The following is a 6000-nucleotide window of genomic DNA, read 5'->3' as shown; positions in this document are numbered from 1 at the left end:
CTTAAGTAATAATTTAAGTTATTGTTCTACAGCAGAAATAAAGACGCACAAGCCAAACAGTAAGTTTCATTTTTTTTAATTAATCTTCAGTGCCATTCCAAAATGCAACTTTTTTTTTCTTTAGTGTTGACATAGTGAGTCAGGATTTGGGGGGTACACCCCCATCCTATAACTTGGCAGGCTCACCATGAAGGTTATAAAAACAATGGTCCATATTACAGGGATCACACGCAGGCATAGTGTTAAAAAGTATCGCAACGATAAAATGGCCTTGAATTAATATGCAGGCAGGAGGTCCGGTAAACAGAGGAGGGAGCTGAGTGTAACTACCACAAAACCTTCAGAATCCGTTGTGTGGGGAAATACAGCAATAGTTTCATTGACACTTTTTTTTGTATTTAAACATAAATAGAATGATTGTGCAAATTACCATTTAAAAGAGCAGTGTAAAACGTGACTGCTATTCAGACCATTATACAAAACCCAAAAACAAAGCCAATTCATGCCAAATGGCAACTTAAAGCGACTGTCCAGTTGCCCACTTAAATGGGGATAGGTCAGGAGAATGCACAGTAAACGCTAAATGGTCAGATCTAAAGGAATTGATGTACTATACCTAGTTTGAATATCTTTGTCGGAACGGCTGTATATCCCTTATAAAAAAAATGTAAATGCAATCTCTGCTTGATTGACAGCTCCTCAGTGTCCCTCCTCCCTGCTGCTGAGCTCACACTACTCAGTACAAGCTGCAGCTGTCAGGCTGGGGGAGCAGTGACTGAATACACTTGAATTCTCCAACTCTTTAGCTGGACTGATAAAATATTAATCTGATTATAAGGTTTATATAGCCGTTCTGACTTCAACATAAGTACTCCCGCCTCATTAGGCTTAAAATGTAATACATTTATGTTGTTTATATTTTTAGATTTGGTGACAGATCTGTTTTTAAACATGGTGGCGCACATTTTTAGTCTTAAAACAAATTGAGGGAGACAAAGCACGGATAGGGTCTTAACCGAGCAGAGTAGTGGATCTGGAGGGATCAATAAGGCTCACCTATAGTAACTGTGAAAGTCACAACCACTGTATAAATGTGTACCAATGGCTGCTGCAGCTACCAGGTGGAAGGTAATAGGTGCAGATCAAGAAAAGGGTTAAGTGCTGCACTGCCGTTTAAGAAAATCCAAGATCAAATAGATAGGAATTGTGATCTTTATTCGTCTGCCAGTTTCAGAGACCAGTCTCCTTCTTCAGGACCAAAAATCACATCCATGTGATTTTTGGTCCTGAATGAGAATAATCTCTGAAACGCGTAGACGAATAAAGATCACGACTCTTATCTATTTGGTCTTGGATTTTTTTATTTTTTTTTTTCAACAGCAGCGCGGCATTTAAACCTTTCCTTGTTCTGCACCTATCAATTCTTAATCTTAAAATGTTCTAGATTTATCAAAGAGGTTCATTTTGACTGTCTAGTCCAAGTTTACATCACCTATTAGTTTGCCTACTTCAAATTTATGGCAAATATTTAACATTTTTTAGTGCAGGTGGTAGCACGGTAAACTACGCCTATTTCCAAACACACCACACACCTGTGTTGGACTAGGTGCAAGAAGTGTCTGAAACATATAATACACACCCAATTAAGATGAAAATCCAGAAAGCTATTTATTTAATCCTTCTAAAACATGGTCGAGAGACATTATAACAGCAAGTGGCTTGCAGGTTGTTTATGGCTGTTTCGCACTTGCTGCACTCTCTCAAGTGTGCAAGTCTCTCTCCTGAGTAAGTGCAGTGTGTGCGAAACCACAACAGGCAACCTTCTAGTCGCTTGATATAATATTGCTTCCTATTTCTTGTGTGGATTGAATAAATATCTTCAGGGATTTTAATCTATTAGGCTATGTGCGCACTAGAAATGTGAAGTTTCTCAAGAAAATTTCTTGAGAAACTTCTGGGAGTGAAAGATTTCCGGACCTCCGGAAAAAATCCGCATGCGGATTTGCCGCGGAATAGCCGCGATTTCCCCGCGGGTGGTTCCCTGCGGATTTTGCAGGCTGTACTGCCGAAATCCACAGGGTACCTGCGGAAAAGAATTGACATGCTGATTTTCTCAAGAAATTCTTCTCAAGGAAATTTCTTGAGAAAAATCCGCACAGTGCGCACAGTTATTTTTTTTTTCTCATAGAATTTGCTGGGAAATGTCTGCACAAAGATTGCAGACATTTCTCAAGAAATTTCCGCGGCAAATCCGCGGGTAAAACGCACTAGTGCGCACAGAGCCTTAATATGAGCTAAGCCGCCAAATCCCGCAATTAGAGTTCCATGAATGTGTGTGGTAGTGCTGACCATGTTTTTTTTATGTGGACTATTTTTAGGCTAATTTTGAAGTATTTTACTTGATAAATAAGCCCCACTCTAGTAAAGCACAAATAAATCATTATTATCCAATTATCACCCACCTGCAAATGAGCCTTGTTAAAGGGGTGGCTGGAGAGTCGCTTTAAGAACTGCCATTCTTTACAATTCAGGAGGACGGGCACGTCCTAGATTCTCATCACAGTCATCTCGAAGAGCCAAACCAATAACCGTGTTGTAAGTAGTGCGGAAAGGTCAATAGGGTACTTTTATTACGCAGGGATGAAGGACTGTCCCGTAAGGAATGCTAACCACAGTGGCAAGACATTTTATCCGGTTTCCAATTATTAATATAAAATTAACCCATTACCTATAAACAGTTACTATTAACTATAGAAATCAAACTGCCTCATGCTTTGGCAATGACAATATTAGATGGTGGATTAGGAAAACCCACACAGTGCCAGGTAGTTTACTACTGGCCCCAATGGTACGGAATATGACCAAGACCATCAAACCAAAATGGGCCATGCTGCAGTACACCACATAAGCGTTAGTCATCCATCACTTCAGTCCTTGATAACGACTCTGCGCTGTGAATGGACTCGTGAATGCATGCAGCAATGTCTCCTGGTGGGCTGGAGGCGGGAAAGACAGTAGCATCCACTGTATCAAGGTAATAGGTCCATTAGTGGAAGTAGATGGCACAGATGTGTTTTGGCACAGTCTTTGACATTCAAAATTTAACAAAAATGTATATTGCCACCAAATGTTCCCCTGCCCAGGAGGCTTTCAAAGGATACCGTCTCCCTCATCTCTGTATTAAGACTCCTTTTTTTTGTGGTTCAATGACGCAATGAAATATATACAGCCTGAAAGACGAGGGGGCGATCGAACACCCACCCAGGGCATGGCGCAGCCCGTCCCTTTTTTTACAGTCTGTATAGAATATACAAGAACATATGTATATATTTATATATCTATAGGATATGCTATATCTTTTATATGTTTTCTTTACAATATTAAGTTTTGTATTTTTTTTTTACATGAACTACAAATGACGGTGGGCAATGGTACAAAACACAGCAGCGGGTTGGGGGGACGAGAACATGCACTATAGCTTGCCTCTTAGCAAGATGTCAGTCCCTCTGAGCCCTGCAAGGTGGCATCAGCCTATAAACAAGAAGGCAAGGGCGTAGAGGAAGGAGCTGGGCTTAGAGGTCCTCGGAAATTAAGGCATTCTTATTTGCACAGAAAGAATTCCGCCAACTATCCTGAAATCAATAGCCCATAAGGCACTCAGGTAGGGGGTTCAATAAAGACCCCTCATATTGTAAGAGATGCCCTGAGTGCCCGCTGCCCTGACCGTGACATGATGCTAGGGCACCAGCTTTCCTATTAATATCACATACACAACAAGATGGCACAGCAAGATGGAATGACATCCAGAAAGGTGCAAGTAAAGCACATGGGCCGGCGAGCCCTCAAGGATTGTCAAGTCAATGTCTTATTGTGAGCTTGGCAAAACCTGAGGCTAAATGCTCAAGTCCCAAGGAGGCACAGGCTAACCACAATGGAAATTGTACTCCTCCCAAAAAAACAAAAAAAAAATCAGCAGGTTCACCATTCGTGGTCAGTGGCAAGAAAACGTGCATTTGGAAACACTGGATACTGAGAAAAAACTAACACTTTCAAGAAGTCCCTACTGTGCAAAGGACGTAAACTAAACTCCAGTGTTAAAGATGTCCCTGCCAGAGAGCGAGGCATGGAGGAGGACCACAACAACAAGGCCGACAAACCGAAAACACAAGAAACAAGGGACGAGGGAACAATAAATATACAAATAAAAATAATAATTAAAAAAAAGGCAGTAAAAGTTCGGACACACCACAATAAAAAGCTGTAAAACCAGTTCGGGGGTTGGGACTTCAGTGCAACTTGTAGGCCATGTCAGCCTTCCTAGGACGCCTCAGCCCCAATGATTTTGACACAAGAAGGCATTTTTCCCAAAAGGAGGAGTCCGTAATGTGAACGACGTACCATGCTATGAACAGATTAACGAGCGGGAGAACATGGCTCTTCTCTGCAGGTAGAGCGAGATGAATCAGAGTCATATCCTTCCCATACAAAAAAGATATCAAGAAGACTTTGGATTTATAACCCATTGCTGCTAGAAAAGTCTCAATTACATAAAAGTGCCTACCACAATGGCCGCCAGGCTTGCATTTCATACATAACTACTTGCCAGGCCCATTGCCTGTAGAAGCAAAGGAAATGATGCCATTCCGGATGGCACGACACATCTTGGTACTTTTTACCATCCTCAATTTACATTGTAGTAGAATAGAAAAACATTCCCTCCAACATCCTTGTTGAGACTTGAACATATACAGCTATGTTCCATAATTATACTGTACATCTGACATATACAGCTACGCTCCATAGATATATATCTGGCATGTACAGCTACACTCCATAGAAATACATCTGGAATGCCACGGCTACGTTCCATAGATATATAATATCTGGCATGTACAGCTACGTTCCATAGATATACATCTGGCATATACAGCTACGTTCCATAGATATACATGTAGGCATGTACAGCTACGTTCCATAGATATACATGTAGGCATGTACAGCTACGTTCCATAGATATACATATGGCATGTACAGCTCCATAGATATACATCTGGCATATACAGCTACGTTCCATAGATATACATCTGGCATATACAGCTATGTTCCATAGATATACGTCAGGCATGTACAGCTATGTTCCATAGATATACGTCAGGCATGTACAGCTATGTTCCATAGATATACATCTGGCATATACAGCTATGTTCCATAGATATACATCTGGCATATACAGCTATATTTCATAGATATACATCTGGCATATACAGCTATGTTCCATAGATATACATCTGGCATATACAGCTATGTTCCAAAGATATACATCTGGCATGTACAGCTATGTTCCATAGATATACATCTGGCATATACAGCTGGCATATACAGCTATGTTCCATAGATATACATCTGGCATGTACAGCTATGTTCCATAGATATACGTCAGGCATGTACAGCTATGTTCCATAGATATACATCTGGCATATATAGCTATGTTCCATAGATATACATCTGGCATATACAGCTATGTTCCATAGATATACATCTGGCATATACAGCTATGTTCCAAAGATATACATCTGGCATGTACAGCTATGTTCCATAGATATACATCTGGCATATACAGCTGGCATATACAGCTATGTTCCATAGATATACATCTGGCATGTACAGCTATGTTCCATAGATATACGTCAGGCATGTACAGCTATGTTCCATAGATATACATCTGGCATATACAGCTGGCATATACAGCTATGTTCCATAGATATACATCTGGCATGTACAGCTATGTTCCATAAATATACATCTGGCATATACAGCTATGTTCCATAGATATACATCTGGCATATACAGCTATGTTCCATAGATATACATCTGGCATGTACAGCTATGTTCCATAGATATACATCTGGCATGTACAGCTATGTTCCATAGATATACATCTGGCATGTACAGCTATGTTCCATAGATATACGTCAGGCATGTACAGCTATGTTCCATAGA

The sequence above is a fragment of the Anomaloglossus baeobatrachus genome, chromosome 10, assembly GCF_048569485.1.
Source record: "Anomaloglossus baeobatrachus isolate aAnoBae1 chromosome 10, aAnoBae1.hap1, whole genome shotgun sequence".
Classification (NCBI taxonomy): Eukaryota; Metazoa; Chordata; class Amphibia; order Anura; family Aromobatidae; genus Anomaloglossus; species Anomaloglossus baeobatrachus.
Note: the sequence above shows the minus strand (reverse complement) of the source record.